At 45.3% G+C, this 12,680-nt stretch overlaps 1 long non-coding RNA gene across 3 annotated transcripts in view; it reads right to left on the minus strand.

Annotated features, from left to right (window-relative positions):
* The window catches only part of LOC118286553, a 50,616-nt gene that overhangs the window by 11,652 nt on the left and 26,284 nt on the right, over window positions 1-12,680 (minus strand). For 2 of the 3 annotated variants that reach the window (XR_007029775.1, XR_004785409.2), the window contains exons 2-4: window positions 10,268-10,356; window positions 10,108-10,174; window positions 1,163-1,191 (exon numbers count right to left, since the gene is read on the minus strand). This is a non-coding gene — a long non-coding RNA (uncharacterized LOC118286553). Of the gene's footprint in view, window positions 1-1,162; window positions 1,192-7,091; window positions 7,609-10,107; window positions 10,175-10,267; window positions 10,357-12,680 lie in introns of those variants that run through there. The other variant, XR_007029776.1, reaches the window with a different exon arrangement.

The following is a 12,680-nucleotide window of genomic DNA, read 5'->3' on the forward strand; positions in this document are numbered from 1 at the left end:
GATAAGTCAGACTTTGCGGAGGTCTGCTCTCTCTGGGCGCTCGTGTTGGGGATGTTACTCATAACTGCAGCAGTGGAATGAACTCAGAGCGTCCTCAGAAATCTGCCAGTTTACAGTTACGTGAGGTGGTTATCGCAAGCGATATAGGTCTGCGGGTAATGAACTATACTGTCATTTTGTCACCTGAAAAGTGGGAGAATGTTCACAAGGTGTCGCGTCCCCGAGGGGCGTCGTCGACACCTCCACGGTCGCTGAGGTCACGTGTGAGCCGTCGACCCGCCGCGGCTCATGACTCGCGTCGTGTCACTCCTCGATGTGTCAACGTCCAATGGCGGCCTGAGCCTCAAGGAGGTCTGCGTGCACCGCAAGTTGTGAAATGTGTCCGAGGTTCTTTCCGACATCTGGATGCGAGTTAGCCCCGGGAACCAGCATCGTCACAGGCGACACTCCTCTTCCGCCCTCGTCTGTTGACTCCTTCGCGTCGCTGAACAGACGTCCCGCGGTTTTTCGCCCCCGAGGTCCCAGACTAACACGTATCTGAGTGTTAGTCTGGCCACGCCAGGCTAGATGTTAATAGCAGGAAGTTAAAGAAAAAAAAAAGATTGGCCTCGTCTCATGTTCATCTTTTGATCTTGAATGCAAATGTACAAGCAAACAAAGCCAAACAAGCCAAACTGCCGCCTCCAAGTTATGACTTAACCGTACCTAACGGTATCACGGTCACATCACCTCTCTGTTTACACTGCCGCCAGCTGCCGCTGTGCGAGCGCTCACGTGCGAGTCTGCTCACAAAAGTCTTCATAACTCAAACAAGCGAGGATAAGAATCTTAACCGTATTGCTCACCTCACCCCCCCCCCCCCCCCCCCCGTCCTGAGCTGAGCTGCAGGGGGCTTCTTGTTGCATAAGCAGCCTCCCCGGTCATCATCTGCCCGTCATGTTTTCCGACTCCGGGAGAATGACTTGCCTGTAGAGGGAAGTGTTTGTGTTTTCCACGTGGAGCTTCCAAGCCACCGGCAGTGGCGGTGGTGGCCGAGTCTGACACAGGCCTCTTGAGGAACTCCAGGATGCCATTAAGTTGAGTGACTGGCTGTGGCTCTGTGTGTGTGTGTGTGTGTGTGTGTGTGTGTGTGTGGGCTGTTGTGTTTGGGTTGTACACTTACTAAGCACTGGTGGACGCCGTTTCCAGATCCTGCAGAAGTAAAATGACGATTAAAAAAATTACTACATGTATTAAAATGTTCCTTTCAGCAAAACTACAGACGGGGAGTGTTTGTGTAAACTGTAAAACATCCATATTATTTTTAGAGATGTTCCGATTCCAACGGCAGTATCGAGAAAAGGCCCCTGCTGCTTCTGGAAACGCCGGATCGGGCATCGGCAACTGCGCCGATCCGATACTTCTTCTTTAAAGTTGTTCCACCCACATAAAACGGCACTTTCCAGTGTGAAATGTTTCAAAATTGCCGACCGGAAGTCCCTTCTTCTTCCCCGCTCTATGAACAGTACTTGCCATTGTCAGAAGAGCTCAACTGCTGTTTAGGACCGACGAAAAAAAGAGATTTTTCTGGTTGTGCAGCGCCAATGTGTGTTTGTCTGTTTGTTATGTCGCAGGATTATGCTAAAACGACTTATCGGATTTCTATGGAACTTTGTGGAGGGGCGGGGCGTGGAAGAAGCCAGAAAAAAGTTTGAGCGGATTCGGATAAACGTGTGGATCCAGGAATTCTTTTTGCACTTTCTTCGCTCTCCGAGCGGCCTTCTAGTTACTAGATATTTTTTGCAGATTACTTTTCATACAAGACATATGGCAAGCTTTTAACACACCATGCAATTATCAAAATAAAGTCCCTGTTATCAAGTCAGTTGAGGCCATAATTTTATGATAAAATACATATTTTATCATTAAATGTAAAAAGAAAATGTGTATCTACCTATTGTAAATATTTCAACCTGTGGATATGATTATCACCCTACTTTTACTTTAAAGTACATGCTTCAAATATGATACTTCTGTCCCTTTTCTTCAATAAGATTTCAAATGCAGGACTTTTGGCACTGATGTGAATATTTTGGTACTTTTCAAATAAAGTGTAACCGCTGAGCAGGACCGTGCGAGTGTGAACCGGACCGGGCCCTGCTGCATGAACCGCCGAGGGGGCTTGTTGCTGGGGCGCACGTGAGCCGCTCCTCGGGAGGCTACAGCGCCGCCGCTTCTGTTTGTGCAGGTGCTCTGCAGCATGACGTCTGATTATGAAACATGCCGGGCATTCATAACCTGTGTTTTCTCAACCATTCGCGCTGTTCGGGAAAAGCCCCCACTCCAGAGTCAAGGAAAACAGTGTGATTTCCGGCACAGGTCAGTCCAGTGGTGTAGCCCCCCCCCCCCCCCCCCCCCCCAAGTACTCCCCCACCAACCGGCCCGCGCAACCCCCTTCGCCCGCTCCTGTTGGTGAAGCTGCAAAGCATAAGTCAGGCACAGTCAGCGTTTATTTATAGAGCCGCCGTGATGTGTGAACTGACAGATGATATTTCCAACGGGCAGCGTATAAAGCGTGTATCTGCAGAGAGCCACCTGCGGGCCGCCGCCCGCCCGCCTGCCTGCCCGGGCCTCGCTCCTCTCCCAGCGATGGAGACGTGGAGACGTGGAGGGGGGGTGGGGGGGGGGGGGGGGGGGGGGGGGGGGGGGGTGGTTCAGCTGAGCTGTCAGTCTTAAGTGTTCATCACAGAGGGCGACGTCTCTATTTGGAAGGTGTCCTGTAACGCTGTGGGGTGTAAAGCGTTGAGCAATGACCACCCTACAGTTAGCTATCAACCAGTAGCAGCTGGAGACTCTGGATACTTGAACTGTACAACAAAAGGGTAACATTCTATTTAAAATCGCCCAACATTAGTGTTGACATTATTTGTATATAAACTAAATTGTTTATGACACATTTATAGTCTATAGTTGTAAGCAGCGATAATGACTTAAAGTGTCAACAGTGTTTGACGCCTCTGAGTTGAAATAGGTTGCGTCCGATGCTGAAAGATGAAGCGTTTGATGATAAACGATGAAATACCAATAAAAAAACCATTCAAATACAACATGAGGTCATTAGAGCCGCAGACAACTTGTCAATTTGCCAATTAGGCAACAAACAACAAATGAATCTGCACCAATTTTTGAACGATAACAATAATGAGAACCCTAATTCATACAGAACTTTAAAAGAAAGTCAACAATCGATACAGTAGAAAAAAAGATAGAGAACATTTTCAATGAATTAGTAAATGAACAAACCAGAAGAAGTTTCCAGTGAAAAACTTTATATTCTCTACAAGAATTAGTCTGCAATAGTTTTCATCATTAAAAATGACAAATGTGAAGGTTCCAGCTTTATGAATTGTTTTAACACAATAGAAAATTTAACTATGTCAAATTATATATTTACCGTTGCTCGGATGAAATATGACATTTGATGAGAGCACCTTAGACATTTTTCTAATATTTTATCGACCAAACAATAAATAAATTTGAAAATAAGTGACAATATAACTGAACTCAAGTTGTCAGTTGTTGCTCTATAAACTGTTACTGTCAGTGATTCGCGATGTGTAATCGAATTTCAATTAAATGTGATTTCATCCATGCTAATCTGCATTATTATTATAATCATTCATTAACTGTAAATACCAAACTAACAGATTTAATTGATGATAATGACTTCTTGGCTTCATTGTTTGATAATGAATACAGTAATAATCATTTAACTTGAGCTAATTTCCGATTACAATTTTGTCATAATCCGATATATGTTTATTGCAGCCAGATAATGCTACATAAATGGCCTTAAAGTCGAATGTTACCAACAGCCTCGACTTCAGCGTGACTCATACACAGTCAGGCGTGTTGACCGGCCCCAGAAAAGGGTCAAGTAGCAAAAAAAGCAGAATTTGGCAGCAACATAAACTGCATCTGTTTGCTTCGCTCATGTTGACTGTGGTGCGGCGCTGAGCGCGGTTTGTGTCGCGGGACTGTGGTCCTCGGCTCGCCAGCCCCCCTCCATGGGAGCTTCTACCTCCCCCGCCTCCCTCCTTGCACTTTATGAAGCCGTTAAAAGTTATTTTACATCATGTCTACTCTCCACAACAATCCCCCCTCCTTCTTACAAATCTCTCTTGTCATTATAAAAATAGTGCCCCGCTGCAGCTTTGCACGCCAACGTCTGGCGATAGAATGGCCCCTCTGTGGACGCAGGGGCTGGGTACGGCCGGCGTGTTTAAAAAGTGTGCGTTTCATGCAATCGGAGGAGGGAGATGAGTGATTGCTTGCAGGTGACTGCAGCGCTGGTTGCTGGATAGGACCCGGTTTGAGTGTGACAGGAGAAGTTTCCACCGTCAGGTGTAATTATGACAAACGGCCGGGGTCAGAGCTCAGGTGTCCTCGAAAAGAGCCCCGCGATTGGGGAGTATTCATGGCCTGGGCAGGTCCTATGATGTATACAGGTCTCTCACTCCCTGCACTGTAGTTAAACTCTCTGTATTTTAAGTAGGACAACATCAACACTGTTCTGTTGGTATGGAAATACATGGCAGCATTTGTCAATGAACAGTGAACAGTTGTGTGTGACTTTCAGGAATCAACAATCTGGCGATCATATCCACGTCGTGCAGCGATTGGACGGGTGTAAGAGGTGAAAGAGGAATCAAGGTGTCGACTAACTTTCTGTCTCTGTCTGTAAACTGTCTCTCTACTACTTTAAAGCTACAGTGTGTAACTTATTCACAGAAATTGAACATATTGTAACTATGTGTTCATATATGTACAATCACCTGCAACAAAGAACACCAATGTTTATTCTTCAACTTTGAATGATTTAAATCAAGTGACATGAGGTGGACCCGACCTCCGCGTGAGTCGCCATGTTTGCTACGACGTGTTGGATACGGTTGTTGTACCAAACGTCCAGAATACGACACATTCGCGTTGAATGTTCAGCGCTGCCGGAAACCGGAAGTGGAATCAGCGGTGCGCCACCATAAAGTTTCCCCCGTCGGGTGCTCAGTTAGTTGGTTTGCAACTTAACCACCAGATGCCGCCAGAAAAAAACTTGAATTACACACTGGTGCTTTAAGTGTTGTGGTAATGGTGCGTTCACACCGAACAGAAAGTAGATTACATATAAATTCAATGCAAATACGCGACTAGACGCTAAATTCGCTTTACTATTTAGAGTTGTAATATTTTAACTGTGAAAGTGAAAATGTTCATGTGACGCCAAAGCCAATTAGCCTCGAGTTTCATCCCTATGTCACTGTCGTCAGACGCCCTGATGTTATATCAGACATGGAAGATAAAACTATTGTCGCTGTGTGTGGGCACCCCGAGCTTTTTTAACATGAGTTGGCTATTTGTATCGTGACCGGAGCACAAGAAGGAGAGAAAATGGCAGGAAGTGAGCGAGGAAGTTGGACACGTCTCTACCCAATAAAAATGAGGTTGAAATATCAATAGTGCAGCCGTCTCACGCTGGTGACATCATTCAGAGTCAGAGTCTTCACAGTAGTGATTACAGAGTGGATTCGCTCTGCCAAGTCTGTCTCAGCTGTCAATCATATTGTCTCGCGTCAAATAACTTACTAAAATCCAAGCTCACACAAAAAAAAACCCACTCGAACATACATCAGGGTGATAAGAAGAACTATCTCTTTGGAAAACTACTTTGACTTTTTAGTTTGACACTTGTCCCATCAGCTAACTTGGGAGGAGGCGGGGTTTATGATCTATACTGCAGCCAGCCACCAGGGGGCGATCAAGATCTTTTGGCTTCATTTTCTCCTCCATCTTCATTCACAGTCCACGGGATGACATTGTAAGAATAAAAGCAACCACAGATTTTATTACTGCTGCCGCTGCCAGTGAATCATTGAACTCCTAGAACGTAAGAAAACAGAAACTCTCCTCTGCTCACGGCTCAAAGGAGACAGAAATAGCAGAGGCATGACCTGACCCGCTTCCCTTTTTTTTTTTTACTTTAAATCAATGTTCTTAATAGTCTTTAATCCTCTTCCATCATCTCGGCGGGCCCTCCCCCCTGATTGGCCGAGAGCCGGTGGCCAGACAGGGGCACAGAGTTCACAGCCATTGTGATGTAACAGCGAGCGCTCTTACCTGAGGAGCGGCTCCTCTTTTGTCTGTCCTGAGCTGCTGTTGACCTCCGCCAGTCAACACGCGTTACGTTACTGACTGATATCGTCTGTACACACACACCCTCAAACCTTCCATTAGCGCTCGCGAAGGCTCCTTTAATGTTTGCTTAGGCTGCTCTGACATGTCAATCACACAAGTAGGCAGGTATGCACACACACAAACACACACACACACACACACACAAAGAGACAAACAGCACAGGCGCACACATCGACTTTGTCAAGTGACAGATGGAAAATTAGGCTTCACAAACTGGATTTGCAGGATCGGGGCTTTGGTGTGTGCTTCTTTGAACGGCTGTCCAAGGGTTGGATGAGTAAGCAGGTCTGTCTCATTGTCTGTGTGTTCATCACTGACCTCATTCTTTGATTCTCTCTGGAAAACAACTTGGTCGCGGGCTCGACATGGAGCCAAGACAACCAGGTCTAGACAATGACTGCGAGACCAGCAGGGGCCAAGTGGGAACGCTGATTGCGGGGGAATCGTGTTTTGATGTCAACCACAACAATTTGATTGAAAGAAATAATAAAAAAACAACCTCAGTTCAAAATAAAATTCCAGTGAAATTTAAAAGCACTGAGTAAGATTCCATATTGATTAATCCTTCCTGTTCATTCTCCGCAATTATAAAGGGTGATTGTATCGTCTTTCATTTTCCTCCAAACGCATCTTTTTAAATGTTTCCTCTTAAGTTTAGCTAGAAATGATTTCTTGAAAGCATCTTACCTCAGTTTGCAAAAGTCTCAAATGGGTTTCAACTGATTTTTTTAGATGCACCGAAAATTGTATTTCACTAAGACTGTGGATTTTTTTACGTCGGAGTTGCGCTAAGAAGGAATCTCACCGCCATTAAGGACAACAGGGACAAAAAAAATGTTTTCAATGTACATTTATTGGGCATTTAAATATTATATTTAAGATAGAACCTGTCATTTAAGTAGTTTTATTTATTTAACATTGACTTATTCCTTTGTGTTTGTAACTTTTAGACCTTTGGACTAGACATGTTTGGTCCCCTGCAGCTGTTGAAGGACGGGGCCAGATCAATGCTACAAAGGTCACAGGGTCATTGGGTTATGGGTTCACACTTCAGTGAGTGAGTGTAACCCCCCCGGGTCCTGTCCAGCAGGTGCCACAATGTGACCTTGACTGGGAATCTGCGATGCTGGGAATGCGAGTGTCCGAGCGCTGGTCCTCCGGGGAACGACGCGGGGCAGATCTCTGACAGAGCGGCTGTGATCTCCGTCGGGGTCGGGGGGCTGCTGGGGGTGACAGACTGAGCCAGACTGGACCGCGGGTCACTTTCCGCGGGATAGCCTGACGCCCTTTGATGTCCGGTCATCACGGCCCGCCGACAGTTGGCGCTTCTTGGTATCATCGCTTGTCCCGCGTGTACAACTGGCAGACCACCCATATCTGAAAAAATGCCCCCGCCAGGTTTAAGTTTTCCTCAGGAATGTGGGCCATCTGAGCGCCCCCCCCAGCCCATCTGGACCCCTCCGAACCTGGGAAATCCAATTTCAGGCCGTATCAGAGTTTTAGCGTGTGGCGCGCTCCGAGTGTGTGGCCCTCGTCATTGGGGACAGTTGAGAGGCTCTGTAAGTGAATTCCAAAGTATTGGTATCCCAAAGTCGGTATCGTCTTAAAGAAATTAACATGTGCCCACTTGTGCAGTATGAAGTCGATAAATGCCTCGGAGATCAATTTACACTCGACTTGAATGACAAAGAATTCACGCAACTCAAGATCAACCTGCTCGCTTGAAAGATGAGATCAAGGATTTCTTTTCCTGGCTCGATATTTCACACAACACACGCACGCACGCACGCACGCACGCACGCACGCACGCAGGCAGTTTGGAGTACTTTAACCCCACTTCACCGTTACCCATCTAGGCCAAAGTCTTCTCGCGCTGTTGTTGATTCGGACCAACGGCGGGTGATTGGCTTGCGATAGGGAAAGCTTTTCATATAATGTTTATAGGAGTTTGTCGGAGCAGATGTGAAATGTCGGGGGCTGTTAAAAGACGCAGATAAAAGAAGGTGAAGTGCCCGTTTGAGGCGATAAGGCGGCGAGGGGGAGGGAGGGAGGCACGACGGTTGTCTGACACAACTAACCTGATTGTTTGGGTCTTGAGACTGAAGCTGCACCTGTCTGTGTCAGCGTGTGTGTGTGTGTGTGTGTGTGTGTGTGTGTGTGTGTGTGTTGGGGCGGACGTGAGTTGACAGTTTGATGAGGTTGGTGAGTGGAAGGTTGCACATGGACCTGACCTGTGCAACCTTCTACTTTTATTGACAGTAGCCATAATATATGTCTCAATGGCACGTAACCAGTACGTGTTGCGTTCACGCTGGCCATGAGAAAATTCCTGTCAGAGCACATATTTGTAATTGCCTCTTGGCCCGTGTACTGCCCCTGATAAAGGTAAACTTTTGGGTTACAAGGATGTGAAAGAACTCTCCTTAACTTGGCTTGGCATTAATATTCATGTCATTAATAAACGCATGGGAGTTTTTTTTTTTTACTTTAAGCAAGCCTTGATTACTTAAGACTAAATGTAAAGAACACACTAAATTATAATTCACCACTAATTGTACAGTTGTTTCAACTGTTATTACTAATAATATTCAAAAACAATTGTCAAAGTATTGTTATTAGCCCCTAGGGCCAATTCTTTGTACAGCCAGCAGTAACCACACCATAATAATTAAATACATCAACAAATACAATCACAGTGAGTCATTTAAAAGGCCAATGGCAGCAGGGACAGATGATTTTTATATCTCTTAATTCTGCATCTTGGCAGAAAGGGGTTGACCCGGGATATCTGTGAATTGTTCTTCATTACGGTGAAAAACTGACGTGTTTTTTAATCTGCCTTTGTCATGTTGACGCTCCTTTTTACTTCTGGTCAAGGCACAAACACGCAAAAAGGTTCAGACAAAATCCTCGAGCTCTGCCGCCCAACAAGCGCGAGAGCACTTCTAGGAAGAGCGACACGTGATTGCATTGTCTGCGAGACACATCCGTACTCGGTTTATGAGTGTGTGATGATATGAGTCAGAAGTGATTTACCCAGAATGCTCAGGAGAAGTCTGCGATTACTCTGGGTTTAGTGGCTGTCACCGTTGTTTTGTTGTGGCTGTGTATTTGAGTCATAATGTGGTTCGTCTGGCAAAGGGTGTCGGACCATCTTGCTGGTCTTTCTCGGAAACGTGACAAACACACACACACACATATACTCATTCTATTAGTGTCAATGCCCCGAGACATCAGAAAGACAGTCAATGTGGGTGTCACCTGAAAGTCAGAACCAAGGTTCATGTCTTTATTACACAATTTACATTTGATCCAGCTAGTTTTGGTTTCACGTGGCACTATATGAAGCGCACCAAAGATTTTTTTTATGACGTACACAATGTCCGGTCGTCATCATCACACCCCGGCTGGTTGACAATTCAGCAGGTAGTTGTGTTTTGTTTGAATGCAGAAAATTTAATGAACCGGTTCATTTTGTTGATTCATCTTGCGACTGTGATATCATTATGGTTTTACTATGGTTTTACTGTTGGTGCAGCGCTCGACATTGTAACTTTTTACTATCTGAGGCAAAGACTGCAAGCGGTGCTGAGAAAATTGCAATCAAATATGTTTCGTCTTTTCACCCCGTGTGGTACGGGGTGAAAGTATAAGTGTGAAAGGATAAAATACCTGCACAGTACCCAAGTAAAGAATATAGATATTATCTTAAATAAAGCATAAGACACAGATTAACGAGTTTTGAGGCCTATCAGACTCTCTGGACAGTTGTCACGGTGACGATCATTTTAGCTTTCATTCACGTAAGTAACAGAAAAACAGCCCTGTGCTTGGAAGTTGGTGGCGTTGGTGTTGGTGGCGTGTTGTTTCTCTTACCAGTCAAATTCCAAATCCATCCATGAGTTTGGAGAAACATCAGGTGGAAAAAGACTGTTAAAAAAAGCTGTAAAAACATAATACAAGTAAGGATTTTACAGCTGTGAAGAGTTTTGTCATGATCATCGTTTTTAACTTGCAATGCACCCACCAGACTCACCCTGTGATTCACCGCGGGACTTTGTCTTCAGACGCCTGCGTAGTGAAAAGCAAGATTGCTGTATTGTTTGGAGCTTGATGTTGGTTCGCCTGCAGGAGAAATGATGAAATCTAGAATAAGATTCCCATGGGTTCGAAGGTTCATCATATAGCTGCAGCACTTTGCAGAAACATTATGGTGCGCATGTGATTGGTCAGTGTGGCGTCTTTCCTGATGATGTTGCAGTATGAATTGTGTCATTTTTTTCCAAATGACCCTCTATGTTGGCTCCTTCACTGTGTGAACGATTAAGATTTTTCATACAGCGCTGATATCCGTCTGAAGATGGTCTTATAAGTGGATTGATTGTTGTTGAGAAAGAGTTTGATGGGAGGAAAGAAGACTAATAAGCGCCTGATTTACCTATAATAATAATAATACCCACTAATGACTGGTTATTCCTTCTCATGCAGGTGCAAACAACCTGTCAGCTGTCGTCTTTATGTCCAGATTAATCGGTGCCTTTATGAAAAAGAACATTAGGTGACGCAAAGCGTGTGATCAGACCAGTGAGTCCTCTGCTCTTGCTTCATCAGATCCTCGGAAGATGGGTGTGGTGAAAACCCTGACAATAATTATGGTTTAATTAAGGCGTGGTTAAGTACACACTTAATTGACATGTTTTCCTTCATTAATTCTAACAACCGTAAACCACACCTCTGTCCTGGGTGAATAAACAATCCCAAATATTACACGTGATACATTAACCTGTTAACATATATTTGTATAATTGCATGTCAGTATAGCGCACACACACGCACACGCGCACACACACGCACACACACACCACACACACACACACACACACACACACACACACACACACACACACACACACACACACACACACACACACTGCAGGGAAACAGGTTTTTTCACCGACCTCGTACATTTCTCTGACTTATGCAGACAACCGAGCAAGTAAACTCACGCTGAGAAAGGAGCAATGAAAACTTGTGATTCCGGATTCCCTTTTTCCGTCGAGCCTTTTCCGCAGAATCGCTCCTTTGTCTTTGTATTTACTCGAGTAAAACACTCCACCACAATATCTCAGATCCTTTCCAATGTGTGTTCGTAGAAAAAGGTGTTAAAACAACCTCCCTGGCTTTTACAAATCCCCCACCACCTTACACCTCACACACACCTACACACACACACACACACACACACACACACACTTAATGTGGCTTTATAGTGGCTTTAAAATACTTCTTTTTTTTTTACAATAATGCTCACTCTGCAGCTTGCTCACAAAGCTGGCAGGTCCGAGCTTGTGATTGAGTCAATGAGACCATTATGTTCCACCTACTGCAGCCAGAACCTATAACCTGCTCAGGCTGAGGAAAGAGCCCAAGGTGCTTATGGGCCCAGAAGAGTGGGGAGTCTCACACACACACACACACACTCATTAGCATGCCAGCTCTGGCCCGTCGACATGATGTACATTTAGACAAAAATGAGCAGGGACAAGACACACGCACACACACACACACACACACACGCACACGCGCACGCACACGCACACACACACACACACACACACACACACACACACACACACACACACACACACACAGCATGTTTCTGGCTTTTGTGGGTTACGTCAAAGTGTATATAGTCACGCTGGAGGCCCAGTAAGGCAGCAGTGGTCATTACACACCACCAACAAACCAAAAAGGTTGGTTGGGTGAAGAAACAGTGAGATAACTTCCGATTCCAAGTTTCTTTCCACTAGTACGACAACAAAAGTTACAGATGTCTGACACCAAGCTTGCGCTCTTTTGTGCCGTCGCCATTTAAAGGAAACTTCACTTGGACTCAGCCCATGACGCTCGGCTCTGCAGCTTCTCCGTCAGTCTCGGGTGGACTCAGCCCGAGCTTATCCTGATCCGGGACTTTCTGTTTGGAGGCTTCGAGGCTCAGCTCCAACGTTCAACTGATTTGGGCGTCACTTTGAAGTTTTCTCACGAGTCCTCCTGGATCCATTTTTACTGACGTACGTCTGTCTACCTGATATTAGCATTCGGGTTTTTCCAGCTGTTTTTTTATTATACAGCCGGATTCCAAAGGTATTTGCAGTAACAGTTAAAAAAGGTATAAATCGAAGCCTGTGACAGACTACGGTGTAACACCAGCAGGTGAGAACAAGCACTCGTCCTCCAAAAAGGCCAGCGCTCCTTACTACTGGGTGGTATGGCCTATGCATATCACGATATATTCTTAAAAATGTCAATGTAAACGTTTCTGAATGGGTGAAACACTGGTGTAGCAACCCGTAGGTGACAGCTCACATGAGTCTGAATGACACTACTCCTGCTCTTCTTCGAGTTGCAAAACTTGTCTGGCTGAAAATCATTTAGTGTGAACTCTGGGG

The sequence above is a fragment of the Scophthalmus maximus genome, chromosome 15, assembly GCF_022379125.1.
Source record: "Scophthalmus maximus strain ysfricsl-2021 chromosome 15, ASM2237912v1, whole genome shotgun sequence".
Lineage (NCBI taxonomy): Eukaryota > Metazoa > Chordata > Actinopteri > Pleuronectiformes > Scophthalmidae > Scophthalmus > Scophthalmus maximus.